The sequence below is a fragment of the Meles meles genome, chromosome 3, assembly GCF_922984935.1.
Source record: "Meles meles chromosome 3, mMelMel3.1 paternal haplotype, whole genome shotgun sequence".
NCBI classification, from domain to species: domain Eukaryota; kingdom Metazoa; phylum Chordata; class Mammalia; order Carnivora; family Mustelidae; genus Meles; species Meles meles.
In genome coordinates, this window is record NC_060068.1 from 75558998 (window position 1) to 75576444 (window position 17447).

Sequence of the window (17447 nt, forward strand, 5' to 3'; positions counted from 1 at the left end):
ATGAGAATATATTGCAAATTTGAAATCTATAATAACTTATTCAGAATCCTGTGGCATCATTTTGTAAGTTTCAGGATTTCAGGGACTCTTGTATACATGTTCTTTTATCTGGATTGATACGCAATGTTAATATTGCTCAGGGAAGTGGGGGAGAACAGACTGTTCTCCAACAGCAAAGGTCAAAATTGTGAAACAAGTATTTGCTTATAGAATCCTCCTGAGACTCCCTCCCAGCTAGCTCTTTTGCTAGCATGCAATTCAACACCTTCTAGGGACACTCCTATGTTAAAGAAGCGTGTTTGTATATATCCATTTTTGTATTCCCATTTGTCTAACGTGACTTTTGCTTGTTGGTTGAAAGTACTCAAGGAGACTGGGATTATTATTCGATTATTCAGTCCCTAGGGCTAGACTTCTAGGTAGGACCCTGTAGGAACCTTTCTCTGATATGCTTCAAATTACACAGGTTGGGCAACTTCTCTTACGATGAGTCTGATATGATCATACATATTGCTGGGTTGATCCGGAGAGTAGGGTCTCCTCCCTAAGGAGATGGTTTCTGTGAAGGGGGATAAGGCGATGGTTTGTATAAAGGGGGACTCAGGCTCATCCTTCCATGGAGGGAAATTTCTGAAAGTATATCTCGAAGCTTATGCTGTATGCCTGACCTGATAATATAAACTGCTCAGAAATGCCTGTCTCTCACATTTTGGATAAATGGTGGATCTGGGTCAATAGAGAATGGGGTTTTTGTTTGTTTGTTTGTTTTTCCCCCTCTATTCTGCTACATAGTGTTTAGAAGTGTTAATGTGATTTTCTTAAAATTTCCATTTTAATGCCAGGGAACAATTTCTTCCCTGGAAGTGTGTAGCTCAATATTTCTTAAAAGCCAAAAGAACAGAATGTGAAAAGGCTTTTCAAAGAGGTTTCTGTCTTAGCTGAAGCAACAACAATGATAGTAATAACCATGATCATTATCTATTTCATTTGTATAGGATTTTATAGTTTATAAAGTACTTTCATGTACATTATCTCATTTTTTTATGTACCAAAACCTTGCATAATACAAAACTTGCTGTTGCTCATGTCAAGGCAACCTGTGGGTTATTAGAAGCTGTAGGCCAGATGTTATGAATGGTGTAGAGTGTTTCTTGGCAGAGCAATGAAAGGCCCAAACTTTTGGGTAGACTCAAATGGTAAGATAATGAGAAGAAAATGTACTATAGCTTGTTTTGCTGAATAAAGGCACCAGGCCAGGGCAGGGCAGGACCAACAGATGCAGAAAAACCTGCTTTGGGTTCCCAGTGTCTTAGCTCAGGAATGGCAGAGGTCCACTAGCCATGGCAGCCTAGAAATCTACACAAGATGGTAGTAAGGCCATGCTCAGGAGAACCAGGACAAAGCTGAGAAGATCTCCACACATGAACTCACGTTCATGAACTGAACTGCTTGCAAAGTGTTCTATTGCCATCAGCTTCATTCATTCATTTACCATCCTTTTCACACCCAGTTGTTGTGTTAGGCATTCTGCTTGGTCTTGGAGACACACGGCAAATAAGACAGACACAGGTCCCTGCCCTCATGCAGCCTGTATGGTGTAGGCAAAGACCAGGGGAACAGATAACAGAAGTTATAGATTCAGATAAGTGGTATGGAGGAAATAAGCAGAGCAACAGATGGGGAGAAACTTTAGTATATGTGCTGCCGAAGCGAGCACATGGGGAGAAACTTTAAACTTATTTTAGAAAGCATGGCTTGTGGGGACCTGGGTGGCTCTGGGCAGCCGACTCTTGGTTTTGGCTCAAGTCATGACCTTGGGGTCCTGGGATCGAGCCCGACGTCAGGATCTGCACTTGGCATGAGTCTGCTGGAGATTATCTACCTCTCCCCCTCCCTCTGTTTCTCTCCCCTGCTGGTACTCTCTCGCTGCTTTAAAATAAATAAATAAAATCCAGAAGGAAAGGAAGGAAGGAAGAAAGCAAAGCAAGCAAGCATGGACCGATCCCAGGAGCAAGGTCTATTAAGGAACCCTTAAAAATTGTCTTATGTAAAAGAAAATATAACAGCTCTTTGACTAAGTCTAGACGGACTTCTCCCAAAATGCCACAGATAGCAAGATCAAACACTGACGGAAAATAAATGGTTAGGGAAAAACAATAAATATGGAAATAAATGTATTTTCAGAGTACATTAAATCAAGTAAGATATCTTCCTGTAGAAGAAACCGGTGTTAGAAACTTGCTGTGGCAGATAGGATTTCTCCTCCAATCTTGGTCATCACCTCGTGCCAGAAGCCCAATGCAGCCCACAGTAGAGTCATGGAGACGGGGTGTGAAGACCATAGACTCTCCTTGTTCTGTTATAAAAAATGTCAGGTGATTTCCCTTCTGGGCAGAATTTGCTGGCATTTAAAAGGAGTAGCAATAGAAAACTCACTGGACAGTAAAATTCCTTCTACTTCTGGGGCACATTCAGTCTGTTTTTCTGCTCTGCCAGGAAAAAAGGCCCAATATGCTATTTTATTCTAGAGCTTTTTGAAACTTTTCAGTCCACAGTTTAGTTTTGGTAATCTTTGAGGGATGGGATTTGTAAGTACTATTTATCAAATCATTACTTATTAGCTGACATTCTTTCAATTGAATAAATATTTTAAATTCTTTATTATACACTGTTCGTGTATTGCTGGGAAATTTGAAATACCATTTCTAGTCTTCTCTTTGCCCTCTGTGGGACAGGAACAAGACATACATAGTCGGCAGTTAAGTTCTCCTTGAAGAAGTTCAAATATATTATGATTTAAAAAAAAATTAACATCATTTATTTATTTGCTAGTTTTGTTTTTTTATTGACATAAACAAAGTTGTACATAACTAATGTATACAACTTGATGAATTTGGAGGTAAGTATATACCCATGAAACTATAACCACACTCTGTCCCATAAACCTAGCCATCACCTCCAAAAGTTTCCTCCCTCTTATTACTGTTATTATTTACGATAAGATCTACCTCTGACAAAAAAAAGAAATAAAATTGACAAGTTTTATTTCTTTTTTTAGAGGGAGGGAGAGAATGGGGAAAGGGAGGGCAGAGAGAGAGAGAGAGAATCTCAAGCAGGCTCCAAGCCCAGCGCAGAGCCCGGCATGGGGCTCAATCTCACAACCCTGAGATCATGACCTGCGCCAAAATCAAGAGTCAGATGCTTAATGGATGGAGCCACCCAGGAGTCCCTTGACAAATTTTTAAGTATACAATACAGTATTGTTAACTATGAGTATCATACTATACAGTATATCTCTATCTTGTACCACCAAAATCAAACATATAATTTTTAAGCTCTTTTGTAAATATCTGAACTGAAGGAAATTACAAAAAAAATCTAATGACCAATATAATTTTATTATCTCATGAAATCTTTATTATTAACCTTTCAAGTCAAGAATTGATGTCTCTATATTAGATGTTAATGGCGTTAATTCTGTAGATCTGCTTCCATGTTAGTAATATCAAGCCAAACATAGAAATATTATAATTCTGAAGTATTTTTCACCCAAGCAGTCCCAGGAGCATTTGGGAACAGGTAGAATATGGAAAGTTTAAAGGTTTAAGGGTTAAAGATGAGTCTGCAATTCACTAATTCAAAGTCCAACTAAATCAACTCAGGTATTTTACAGTGACTCTACTGGGTACATTTTATTCGCTTGCAGGATACAGGCTAAGTAGAGGCAGTGGATCCGTTATTCACCTTGCTGATGGTTAGACACTGCTCTAGTATGGAGAAGAAAACAATATTTGTTTGTGTTTTCCTCCTTTCTTCTTAGGCTTAAATGAAACCCGAGTCTCTTTAATACTGCAAAGGAAAATTGGTTTATTTTCAAGGAAAGTTTTAGTGAGACCATTCTTGAAATTTTGCCCTAGAGAGGCCACAAATTTCTATTGTCCTTCTGTTTCCAGTGGTGTCTATACTATAATTTTATTTTCTGCAACTCTGAGGACTCCAGTCAGGACTTCCAAGAAAATTATGCCATTAACTTAATTAGATTTTTATTTGTAATTAACTTATAAAAATATATATGTTCGGAATTGCTTAACAGTGTATTACTTCTAGTAACATAAGAAAAACAACCACTCTTGCTAATAAATATAACTAGGAAAGAGAGAAGCCTGCTGGGATTCATCATATATAACATACAGTCAAGTTATTGCAAAAGCAGTCATTTATTACATGTGACCATATTTACATTTTTTGTATTTGTGTTGTCCAGAAGGATTTTGTTGCAAAAGAATGGTAAAGGAGGCCAATAACCGTTATTATAAATAGATAAGTTCCTTGTAGAAAGACAGAGAAAGATACAGGAACATTATATGCTAAATTTTCTAGGAATTGTGGATAGCTGTAGATAACTGGGTTTCAGCCAATTTTTGACAGCATATAGATAATGTAATATATACCAAAAGAACTTTGGAAAAGTTAAGATGAAGTTCTCCTTAGAGACCTAACTGTGTAAAGCTGGGCTGCTGATTACAGTGCGGAAAAACAGTCTACTACTTCTAGTTCATGCAGTTCAAAAAGACCCTCCATTCCCAGATTTACACCCCGACACGAAGGACATGGGATTCCTAGAATGGGGCTAAAAATAAGCTTTTGTTTTGTTTTGTACTACGACTTGACTCTTACGGTTATTGGGAAAGAGAAAACAGTTGATTCAAATCTATAACGGGGTTCAAATATTTTTGAAGCCTACCATTCTGAAATTTTCCATTAGAATTTGGTTTGACACTGCCCATAGTTCCACCTCTCATTTCTGCTGGCCTCAGCCTGCTTTCTCATTCAAAAGATGCTGGAGCAAACCTGACATTTATTTGTGCAATGAATACAGTGACCATATCTGTGTCCACATAAGCCATGTGCAGGGTTGTCCCAATTACTCAGACTCCTGGTGGCAAATTGCTGTGCTATAATAACCAACCCGTAGCTTTTTGCTTATGTGTCTGAATTTAAGTACCCAAATAAAAATGGTGGCTGAGAAAGTAATCAGAACGATTGTCAAGAATGCAGTAGGATTTGCTAAGAGTCTCCCAAAGTTCATACACCAGACCTGCAGATGCTGGAGGCTGGGGTAGAGTGGATGAAGGGTATGATGAGTAAGTAAGTTTAGAAAACATCATACATATTTGTATATAGGCAAAAAGGCTGTGATAAGTCTTGCACTAAATAAACCTATTTGATTTTGTTTGATGTAGCCATTCTTAAATTTATTTGACAAAAGAACCCCCCCTTTTTTCCACATAAAAACTAAAAACCTCCTGAAGAGTCAGCGTTTCACCAAACATAACTTTTGACAAATGCTAATCTGAAGAAACCCCTCATTTTAGAGATGATGAACTGAGTCCTTGGACATTAAACTGCACACCCGAGATCCCACAGCTCATTAATGGCGTACATGGCCCTAAAATCTAGGGCTCATGATGTTCTAAGCTGCAGTATCCTTACACCCAACTTGTTATGTTTATCCATAGTGCCCCAATTCAGCGGATAATTTCACCACATTTCAAAAGCTTCTTTAAAAACTGAGATATAGGGGATACCTGGATGGTTCAGTGGTTTAAGCCTCTGCCTTCAGTTCAGGTTATGGTCCCAGGGTCCTGGGATCAAGCCCCGCATCGGGCTCTCTGCTCGGCGGGGAGCCTGCTTCCCCCTCTCTCTCTCTGCCTGCCTCTCTGCCTGCTTGTGATTGCTGTCTGTCAAATAAATAAATAAAATCTTTAAAAAAAATTTGAGGTATAGGGTGTAGAGATTACTTAAACAAACTTTAAAAATTGGCTATGGACATTGGGGAGGGGAGGCGAACCATAAGAGACTATGGACTCTGAAAAACAACCTGAGGGTTTTGAAGGGTCAGGGGTGGGAGGTTGGGGGAACAGGTGGTGGGTGATGGGGAGGGCACGTTTTGCATGGAGCACTGGGTGTTGTGCAAAAAGAATGAATACTGTTACGCTGAAAAATAAATAAATAAAAAGGGAAAAAAAAATTGAGATATAATTGACATTAAGTAAATGTCACCCTCTTAATGTACAGTTCTATGAGTTTTGAAAAACTACCACCACAATCAACGGTTCCATTTATTTCTTAAAACATTGAATTTAAAAGAATTTAAAAATGTGCGCTAGAATGCACTAAAATAATTTCAATACAAACATGTTCAAATGAGTTTAAAATCTGCTTAAGAAAAGAATCCGAGTGAGTCTTGACTGATGCGGCTGACTTCAAGAATGACAGTGGGTATAAGAATTATCTTGGGAAAAAGAAATGACAAGCCAAACAGTCAAAGATGAAGCTATAGCAAGAGAGGAACATGCAGCTGAAGGAATTACCAGCTGGGACTCTCACTTCTAACTGACTGCTTATGCATAAACAACAAGTCAAGGGGATGAAAGTAGCAGCAAGAAATCTTCTTGACAATTCCTATAAGAATTTCTGAGACGTCCTGGGCGAGAAGCCTCCAGAAAACTCTAAATTCAGGGCATGGCCATTTCTCATTGGAAATACAGTACTTTCGACCTATTTTTCCTCTCGTGTTTCCCTTCTCTACTCTACCCTTGCTCTTCTCAATTTCCATTCCTGAACTGAACCAGAACGTCCCTTCTTCCTTTTTTCCCTTCTGCCTGTCTGAGATACATCTGATTCCGTGGTAAGCTAAAATCATGTTTTAGTTAAATACCAGTCATTAGAAGAGCTTTGGAATCGTTCAGTTTCATATCATAAGTACATTTATGCTGCTTGATTATAGTTTCCAAGTGAATTCTGTCTTTGAAATATCATGTCCAGTTTTGTTTTGGAGGCAAAATGGGCTCTGATCGAAACCAGCAAATCTCATGTGCCCAGATTTTCTTTGCTCTTTTGGATTGTCTCAAACTGAGTAACTGGGTGAGAGAGCACACCTCACACGGGACTCTCCTTTATGGATGCCACCCCCTGCGTGGGAACACATCCTGTTTACCCCAACTTTGTCCTAGCCTGTTTGTTTCCCAAAACAACCAGCTTTAACCATGTGGGATGGAAACAAGAAATAAGATACTCATCAGGAGGGGAGAGCATGCCTGCTGTGCAGGTAAGTCTTGCCCAATTTTAACATGAAAAGGACCCGGTAAGAAAGAAAACATGAAGCCCTAGCAAAGAACAACAATCTCCATGTGGAGGCAAAATGAAAGTGGGTTGTGTATACCGACTCTCCGTAGGAATCACACTGGGGAGAGTAGGCTGCTGGGCCTCTTCCGCCCACCAGTCAGATGGCTGAGCAAAGAAAGTGAAATCCTAGTGCAAACTGGCTGCTCCCCACATGCTACAGAGCCCTGACTCCCATCCCTCTGCTCCAGCTGGGGGCCACATGGAAACCAAATGCGCGAAGATGTCTAAGAATGCAACCACCAGCTCTGTCTGCAGGATAATATTGTCTGAGAACGGCAAGTGCGATCCAGCCTTTTAAATCGGCAGGATGACCCAATCACCCTATGGGACACTCTCCTCTAAGGAACGTGGCAGGTCCTGTAGGGTGATCTACATGCTTCAGCTCATTTAATACTCATAGCTGTCCTATGAAATAAAAGCCTCAAGAAAACCCTCACTTATCACAGTGGAAACGGAGGTTCAGAGAGGTTATGTAACAATGTTAAACTGCAGATTCGGTAAGTGGCAAAGATGGGACTTGAACTCGAGTCTGGTTTACTCCAAATGCTGTGCTCTCAACTTCTTTACTGCACTGCAGGTTAAAGAGGCAACAATGTTTGTCCGGCATCTTTTTCTTACCATCTAGGAACTCATAAGGGTGCAGTTCTTTTGGTTGCTTTAAGGATACTGAGTAACTTGTCTCCAGGATGGTAAATGTTTCAGTCTGACTGCTTAGGGCAAGCCAATTCTCACTCCTTTTACAGAATGTTCTGATGCTGGTCTATGCATCTATTTTACTCCTTGGAAAGTAATGACTAGTCTTTTCACCGTTAGGCAGTTACATTTGTTTATCAATCTATGAACAAGAACACACCTGAAAAGTCTTTGTGGAAAATTCACTTTTTGGTCCTTTTCCCAACAGTTAGGGAAGGGTGCGCTGATGCCCTGCTAGCCTCTCCATTTCATTACTGAAGCCTCCCATACGGGTGGCCAGGCCATCAGAGGAAGTCCAGTGCCATGGAGGAGACCATCAGTCTTTCAGTTCAGCGAGCAGAAGCTTTCTGCATTTTTAATCTTCTCATGGGTATCATGGTACGTTTGTTCTGAACATTTCATGGAGGAAAACAGAATTCTAATTTCTCTGCTGTAGTAGAGTAGATATTAGCACATGACTGAGTAATAAACAACTCAAAACCCATGACAACCATAGGAACATCGGTTTTTTTCCTGCCTCACATGCTTGCCAGACAGCTGAAAGAATGTCTGAAAGAAATATCCGGAAGGTAATGAGAGACAGAATCTTCCCTCAGATACATTTCTTGGGGAATTTACATATGCTATTATTTACCATATCCTATAGGATATGGTGAAATAGACATGACAGTCATATTTGGAATGAACACAAAGCTTTATTTATGTGCCATACATATGGAAATAAGATGAATTTCCATGAAGTCCTAAGGAAAGTGCATTGATTCTTTTTATTTTACTTTTTTCTTTCAATATAATGTGGTAACACCATACCACATGGAAAAGAACTTCACAGCTACAAGTATTCTGACACATTCTCTGATATGGAAAGTTTGTAGCGTCACTCTTGATGTGAACACTCAGAGCCCATACTGACCTGAGGGTCTTGATGCAAATGATGCCTGGCTAAAAATCTGGATTTGTTAGTGGTTGCCAGCATGGACTTTGATACTATTGTAGAAAGAAACAGAAAAATTAGACCAAGCTACCTATTTCCAAAAGATTCTTATGTAAGTCAAATGAGATAATTTACATAATAGTTTTTTGAAAACTACAAGCCATTTTATAAAAAAGATGTTACTCAACATAGCTTAATCTTATAAATGTAATGTGAAATGAAAAAAAGCAGGTTATAGATGACTTTGCAGTGAATAAAAATCAAGCAAAACTAAACAGTCTATTGTTTCAGCTACTTACGTATGTAAGGAGCTGATAAAAACCACATAAAAAACCACTGATGAAACTACATAAAACAAGAAAGGAAATGAACACACAAATTCGGTTATAGCTGTTCCTTCTTCCCAGGGGGCAGTAGGAAGGTGACATAGATCGGTAACACACAGAAAGACTCACATCCTGGTTTTGGAATGTGTGTTAGTTTTGTGGGCATTCATTATTTCATTTTAAAATTTAAATAAATATTCCTATATCTCATGGTTATCAAAATATGGTAAAAAGGTAATGAAAGTTTATTGCACATGGTGCTGCATAATAACAAGAAAATTTAAATCCCAATTTTATATCTGAATCATCCCTGACATTTTTAGGCTCATGTATTTTTACAATTGCTTCTTTCTCATCTTTCCTTTTTTCCTCCCTTTCTCTTTTTTACTTGTTTTGACATTTACAGACCTGTATTGAACATCTAGGCAGCACCAGAAGCAGTGTGGCAGAGATGTACAAATTAGCATAACATCAGAGACTTGGAGCCGGGATCTAGGACTTACTGTCTGGGGACCTTCGGCAAAGCCACTAACCCAAGTTTTGCCTTAATCTCCTCATTCTTAAAATGGGGATAAAAGTCAAAGTTATTTCACAGGGCTACAATGGAGATTAAATGAGTTAAGGTCTGTAAAGCGCTACCTCATGTTGTTAAACTATATAAACACTTCGCTGGCAATTGTGGTTTTAGCCTTGGTCAACTCACTTGCGCCATTCTGCAAAAACAAAAATTGGATACGAAATGTACTATCACATTACATAAAAAACAGAACTTGAAGCAACAAAAACTTTCCTGTAAAAATACATTTTGAGAAAGCGTAAATGACTTGGGTCTGTCATCAGGATCGGATTAGATTCCTGAAAGTCGAAGAATGGTGTTCCTCCACCCAACCTCTGAAGTAATCCTACGTGTCCACTCTTCCATGGAGAGACTCCTGGAAGATCTCACGGATACAAGTGGTGGTCCCACAAGATAAAACTGTCAGGCTGCCCAGTAATTACCTTGATGAACTGTTGACAAAATATTAGACCCATAAATGTTCACAGACAAAGAGAAGTGGGACATATGCAGAGATTTTCTTCTTATTCCAAGAACTGTTACAAACTGTGACCCTTAATACTAGACTGTAAACTCTGTAGATCCAAGGAAAAAATTTAGGGATAAATCTAAGGTTTTAGGCAAATCGATTATAACCATGGGAGAATTTTGTTCACAGGAATTAATTATTCACACATTTTTTTGGAATCTCAGGCGATAAACATGGCTTTTCTCTTCACTTTGGTAAAAATCATTTTTGTTTTTGTGTTCTTTTGAGGGGGGAGAAAATCCTGTAATTATTTACTGAAACATTAACTCTCAGGATCTTATAAAAATACAGTTTTTGGATTAATTTCAGAAGTCATAGTTTAGTATGAGAGTGGGTTTATGTTGTTTTATTTTCTTAAAGGCATCCAAGTTATGATGAAGTTGTTACAAGATGAGAAAACAGCTAGCAAAGAACTATGACAATTGCAATAACCAGAAGTCATAAGAACAAATATGCAAACATGTGGTTTGGGGTAGAAAACAGATGAAAAGGTTATTATAAATGTCAAGCTAGAAGCAAGAGAAAGAAGACTAGGAAAGGAATGGGAACAGAACAAGAAAGATAAAATGGGAGGCAAAAATATATATTAACAAAAAGACATTAAAGAGTTCATGTAGCTATCCCATTCCACTCCCCTGACGGAAAGAAAATCCAGTAAAAGAGCAACAGAGGAGAGTGGGAAAAGATTGCCGTTGCTTTGGCATAAGTACAGCTATAGTCTCACACGCTCTGCCTCCCTATAGTAATTGAGGCCATTTTCCTGGTGTGTTCCAGTTTAGGAAAAGGAAGGATAGAATCCCATGATTCATTCCAAACCTGAATGGTTTTCTGTTTTCTTTTTGTTTTGCATTATTATCTGAGCAGAAGAACACTTGGCTAATGTCTGCAGTATGTCACACACACACACACACACACACACACACACACACACATCTACATAGGGTCCTTCTTCCCAAGACCATTTTCCAACACTATAAAATTGATGTCTACTCCTGTCACCCTTGGGTGATTGTGCCATCTCATCACTCACCCAAATAGCTAGCTTTTTCTTTTTTTTTAAGAGCCTGAAATGAAGGGCGCCTGGGTGGCTCAGTGGGTTAAGCCACTGCCTTTGGCTCAGGTCATGATCTCAGGGTCCTGGGATCGAGTCCCACATCAGACTCTCTGCTCAGCAGGGAGCCTGCTTCCCCCTCCTCTCTGCCTGCCTCTCTGCCTACTTGTGATCTCTCTCTCTCTCTGTCAAAAAATAAATAAAATCTTAAAAAAAAAAAAAAGCCTGAAATGAAGAAGGCAGGAGTCTAGAGATTTTTTTTTTAAGATTTTATTTATTTATTTGACAGACAGAGATCACAAGCAGGCAGAGATGCAGGTAGAGAGAGAGGAAGGGAAGCAGGCTCCCTGCTGAGCAGAGATCCCATGTGGGGCTCGATCCCAGGACCCTGGGATCATGACCCGAGCCGAAGGCTGAGGCTTTAACCCACTGAGCCACCCAGGCGCCCAGTCTAGAGATTTTGGACTCCACTTTCTTTCAAGTCTACCAAGCATATTTGGAGTCTTTCTATTGCTTCCTTACTGAACAAGATACAAATAACAGCCCCTCAGAGGCTGAGTTCACAGTGCTCATAGGCTAGCCTTCTGTCTCCATTTACCACCACTTGTTACTGCTGCACCCCAAAGACACTGCTGACAGGCTTTGGCTGTGCAGCAGAAGGCATCTTTGTAGAGTCATGCATATGGGACAGTTGTATAGCACATTTCACACATTATGAGAATGAACATGCTAAGTGCCAACTGCTGACATTCAAATATGGCTACAGTACAGAAATAAATTTTCTCAGAATGGGAGAGATGTCATGGGTCATTCCTTCTAGGACGATTCTGATAACAAAAAGAAAGGCAGAAAATAAGATTGGGAGGAAAAGAAAAGAAAACCAAAACCAAAACCAAAAAAAGAACCTCCGAGCATTTAAAATATCTTTTTCATTTGGAAAGAAACCATTGTGACCAACAAGGAGTGGACTGTTCGGCTGTTCTTTATTGCCTTCAGATTTGGATGTAGTCATCACTGGAGTGTCTGTTTCCTACAGTCTAATTTCAAATGTGATGCAAAAAAAAGAAGCAAATGTCTCACTTGAGCTCTTTAAAATGTATTACAAGTAAGCACTTGTGTATGTGAGACATCTAATAATGCAGCAACTCTACAAAGGCAAGTTAGCACAAAAATGTTTTACATTACAAGTGGAAACTATGATTTTCAAAAGTCGAGGGAAGGAACAACAGCTAATTTTCATTGTGTGCACTAAAAATAGAAGCTGGTGTAATGATGTACGGTTTCCCCCATTAAGAGCAGTAGTTAAAGCTAAGCCTTTGCTAAGAGGCCAGCTGAGTATCCTAACACCCATTTAACACCACCGAGATTTAAACTCTCTCAATTCCCTTGACTGATTATTGTCTTCACATCGGCTTAAATTATTCATTTACTTTTAGGCAATTTTGAAACACTTGTAACTTCTCATTATTGCATTACAGACACAGAGCATGTCATCATTTTTATTTTATTATTATTTTTTAAGATTCTATTTATTTATTTGACAGACAGAGATCACAAGTAGGCAGAGGCAGGCAGAGAGAGAGGGGGAAGCAGGCTCCCTGCTGAGCAGAAAGTCCAATGCAGGGCTCCATCCCAGCACCCTGGGATCATGACCTGAGCGGAAGGCAGAGGCTTTAACCCACTGAGCCACCCAGGAACACCATCATCATTTTTATTTTAGAATGATGTACCATTTTAAAACTGCTGGTGTCTATGATATATAGCAAAACATAAAGTAGCCACCATCCAGAGTTAGTGAATTTTGTTTGTGTGGGTTCACTTATCCTCTTTTCTGTTAATGAACATACAGGTTATTTTCTTTCTTTTCTTCTTTGGCGGGAAGTAATAGCATGTTTTATGTGTGTTCTCGTGTAGATATGAAAAATATTTTCTGAGATATATAACTAGATGTGAAATTGTCACACAGTCATGGAATGGCCCACCCTCAGATTTACCAGATAGTGACAAATTGTTCTCTAAAGTAAACGTACCAACTTATACTCCCAATGTCCTATATCCCTGCAAAATTGGACATTGTCAAACTTTAATTTTTCAGGTTTTCCACTTGAGAACCTTTCTATAATGCAAAAGTTTAAACACAAAAAAGTAGAAAGATAATATAACAAATCTTTATGTACCTATCCTCCAGTTTCAACAATGATCAGCTTATGGTCAACCTTGTTTCAGGCATCCATTCACCCCCTACACACCTAGTTCATTATCACCATTGGCTACTTCAAAGCGCATCACTGAAAATATATTGTGTCATCTGTAACTATTTCAATCTTCATCCCTAAACTATGAGGTCTTTTTAAATATAACTATAGGGGCGCTTGGGTGGCTCAGTGGGTTAAGCCGCTGCCTTCGGCTCAGGTCATGATCTCGGGGTCCTGGGATCGAGTCCCGCACCGCATCGGGCTCTCTGCTCAGCAGGGAGCCTGCTTCCCCCTCTCTCTCTCTGCCTGCCTCTCTGTCTACTTGTGATCTCTCTCTGTCAAATAAATAAATAAAATCTAAAAAAAGAAAAAAATAAAAATAACTATAAATCATTATCATACCTAAAAAAGTAATAATTTCAACAATAATTTCTTAATGCCATTAGCTATTCAGTCGATGTCCGCATTCCTAGCTCTGCAGGAATGAAACCCTAGTATAATAGCCTGATTGCCTGAATTGTCAGAGGAAACTAGAAATTTAGATTTTTGTAAAGTCTACAAAATTTAGATTTTATAAGTTTTGGCAACCAATCCAAAATTTTAAGAAGACTGTATGAACTATAAAATATACAAGCTGTTAATAGTCTGAGAGCCATGTGTTTTGACACCTGGATTAGAGGTTTTCTAAATAATATGTGTTTTAAAATCTAATATTTAGATGGTTGGAGTAGTTCAGTTAGTGAAGAAGAGGAAAGCGAGACCACCTGTAGGGTACTGAATGATTACCCTAGGATGGAAGGATTTCTTCCAGTCATAAATTTCCTTCTCACCCCACAAGCAATTCTGATAGTCTCCAGTAGGCGGCATCTGTCATTCTACCTGAGAATTTCTGCCACAGTTAATGATGGGGATGGGCTGCTTTCCTTAAATTATGTTGGGATAGGAAAACAGTGGAGTGATGATCATACAAGCACAGACTCTGAAATCTAGGAAAGATCTTTGAAGGAAGTGGTCCTACTCCAGGTCCAACTCCAGTTGTAACCTCCTTACTATGTAAGTAAGGAGGTTACAACTCACAAAAGTCGAGTGACTTATTCAAGGACACATGCTGATTTAGTGGCATCTACTGATTTTTTAGGTTTCTTATCAATTTTCCAAGTTTTGTGTTGCGTGTATAGTCAGCCGATCTAGTCATGAGACTGCAGGAACATCTTAAGACCCAAGGAAACGAGAGGCTTTCTCTATGCATAATTAGGGGTTAATTAAATTTAATTATTTATAAGTACTCAACTATAGATTGAACTATATTCTCCTCACCGTGCTTGAATAAGAATTTAAAAGATCAGTGAAGTCAGTAATTAAGTATGCAGGGTCTTCTATGTGCAGTAATTACACTGTAGTTTCTTGCTATAGTCGCCAACACTGCTAATGGGGTTTACACGGAGATAATTTTCTCTTATCATCGTAGCTCTAAGCAAAATGGATCATTTTTAAAATTATAATCTTATTATAAAAATTGGTGTGGGGGCGCCTGGGTGGCTCAGTGGGTTAAAGCCTCTGCCTTCGGCTCAGGTCATGATCCCAGGGTCCTGGGATCAAGCCCCACATCGGGCTCTGCTCCTCGGGGAGCCTGCTTCCTCCTCTCTCTCTCTCTGCCTGCCTCTCTGCCTACTTGAGATCTCTGTCAGGTAAATTAAAAAAAAAAAAAAAAATTGGTGTGTGTGTGTAATCAGAGAAGTTGAAGCTTTTAAACACTGAGTAAAAGGAACAGTAACTTCATTATGACCAAAAAATAATTAAATGCCATCTAATTTCTTGGTTTGGTTTCAGGCAAATATAATAGTAATGGATGTTATCATTTATTGAGTCTTACTATGTATCAGAATTGATGATAAACACTTTGCCAGTTCTCTCACTTGATCTTTTAAATAAGCCTATGAGGCAGCTAGCTTTACAGATGAGGAACCCGAGGCTTAGGTGATTAAGTATGACCTTAGATTTGACCCAAGACCTCTGACTTCAGAGCCTGTACTATTAATCTCTGTACTACACTGCCTACCTAAGCAGATGCTTCAAATTACATTAGCATCATCTAAAATTCTAACAAAGATCACTCATCATAGTCTTCTAGGGGATTAAGAGAGTTTACCAGAATTGTTTGTTCTTTGCTCCACATTTCCTGTGGAAGTTCTGAGACTTGATTTCCTCAAAGCAACATCTGCCTAGTGGCACTGCTCAAAATTCTGGCTTTCTTTCTTTCTTAGCACATACTCCATCATATGTAGTTTGAAGTGAGACTCCTAACAAAGAAAGTAAAAACAAAACACCCAAGAAAGTCATGTTGTAAAAAAATGAATAAACCTTATAAAAGACTTGCGAGCATTAGTGAGGAGGTTATCTGACAATATGCCATAAATCTAGACCCCAGTTAAACACATGATGTGCAATTGTTGTCTATAAAATGTAAACACATTGTATATATTTTGACATCCCAAGTTTAAGCATGTTGCTTAATGAGAAAGAGCTGTTGCATGATGTCAAACAGAGCAAAACATCATTTATGAGAAAACATATCTTCACTTGACTTTATGGAAGTAAAATTAATCTGTGAGCAATTAGGTATTGGGATGAAAATTGTTTCCTGTTTTCTCAAATAATACTTGAAATTTAGGTAGGGGCTATTAGCTGTGGTTACTCTCCCAGGCAGCAGCGTACCCTGGGAGACAGGTACTGAATCGGAAACTCCCTGACATGCCGACTCTTATAAACTTTGGCCACTCAGGAGTATTTGTCCCCCTCCATGCTGAAGAGTCCACATCTACTTTAGTGGCTTACACATGAAAGGAATAGTGTCAAAAGATTTTGGTCTCATAGTTTTTGGGGGGATTTGTTTTGCTTTATTTTAAGAGTTCATTTTCATTCTCTAGGTGGTGGTATACCCTTTCTAACTTAGTTTGGTGCGCTCCCCACTGATCCCCATTAATTAACCCTAGCTGCTTCACTCATTCACTCTTGTCCTGGCCGTTAAGTTATTTGCAACCCTATTTTATGACCTAATGGAGAGTGACTCAAATATAAAGAAACAAAATAATGGGTTTTATGTGAGTAGAGTGATTTTGATACAGTGGGGCACTGCTATGGAATGAATGTTTGTGTCCCCCAAAATTCGTATCTTAAATCCTAATTCCTAATATGGTGGTATTAGAAGGTGGCATTTGTGGGAGGTGATTAGGTCATGAAGCTGGAGCCCTCATGAATGGGATTAATACCCTTATAAAAGAGATCCCAGAGAGCTCCCTTGCCCCATTTCACCATTGAGGGTATAGCCAGAAGACGGCTATGTATGAGCCAGGAAGCAGGCCCTCATCAGCCACCAAATCTGCCAGTGTCTTGATCTTGGATCTCCTAGCATCCAGAACTATGAGAAAAAAATTTCTGTTGCTTATAGGCCGTGAGTCTATGGTGTTCTGTTATAACAGCCTGAGTGGACTAAAGCAGTCACAAAGGAAGAGATAACTCTTCAGATTAGGGGAACTTTAAGAAGGGGTTCTATCAAGAAGTAGCTCTTGAATTGATATTAAAATACATACAGACATTCTCTAGAAGTACAGGGTGGGGAAGAAAGATATGCGAGCAATAAGGAGCATATGATCAAAAAGGAGAAATCAAAGGGGAGAAAAGGATCAAAATTATGGAGGTAGGTTGGGGACAAATTTTGGAGACCATTAAATGAGATGAAAGATGAGCAAGTATTCTCCAGGTGTACCTTAATTCCTATTCCAAATACATGTATTATCAAATGTGGGTACTGCAGATTGTGACCTAGGGAGTAATAAATAAATTGCTTACAATTTAATCTTAGTCATTTTCAAGATGAAAGCTGTTAGTGACAAAAGGAAACTTTGTAGGGTGATGGAAATGTTCTATTTTGATGGGAATATTAGTTATGTGAATGTACACATAAGTCAAAATTCA

General features: G+C 39.0%; 1 long non-coding RNA gene across 1 annotated transcript in view; it reads left to right on the top strand.

The window, feature by feature from the left end:
* Positions 1-17447, top strand: part of LOC123938850 — a 70145-nt gene that overhangs the window by 33771 nt on the left and 18927 nt on the right. The window lies entirely within an intron of this gene.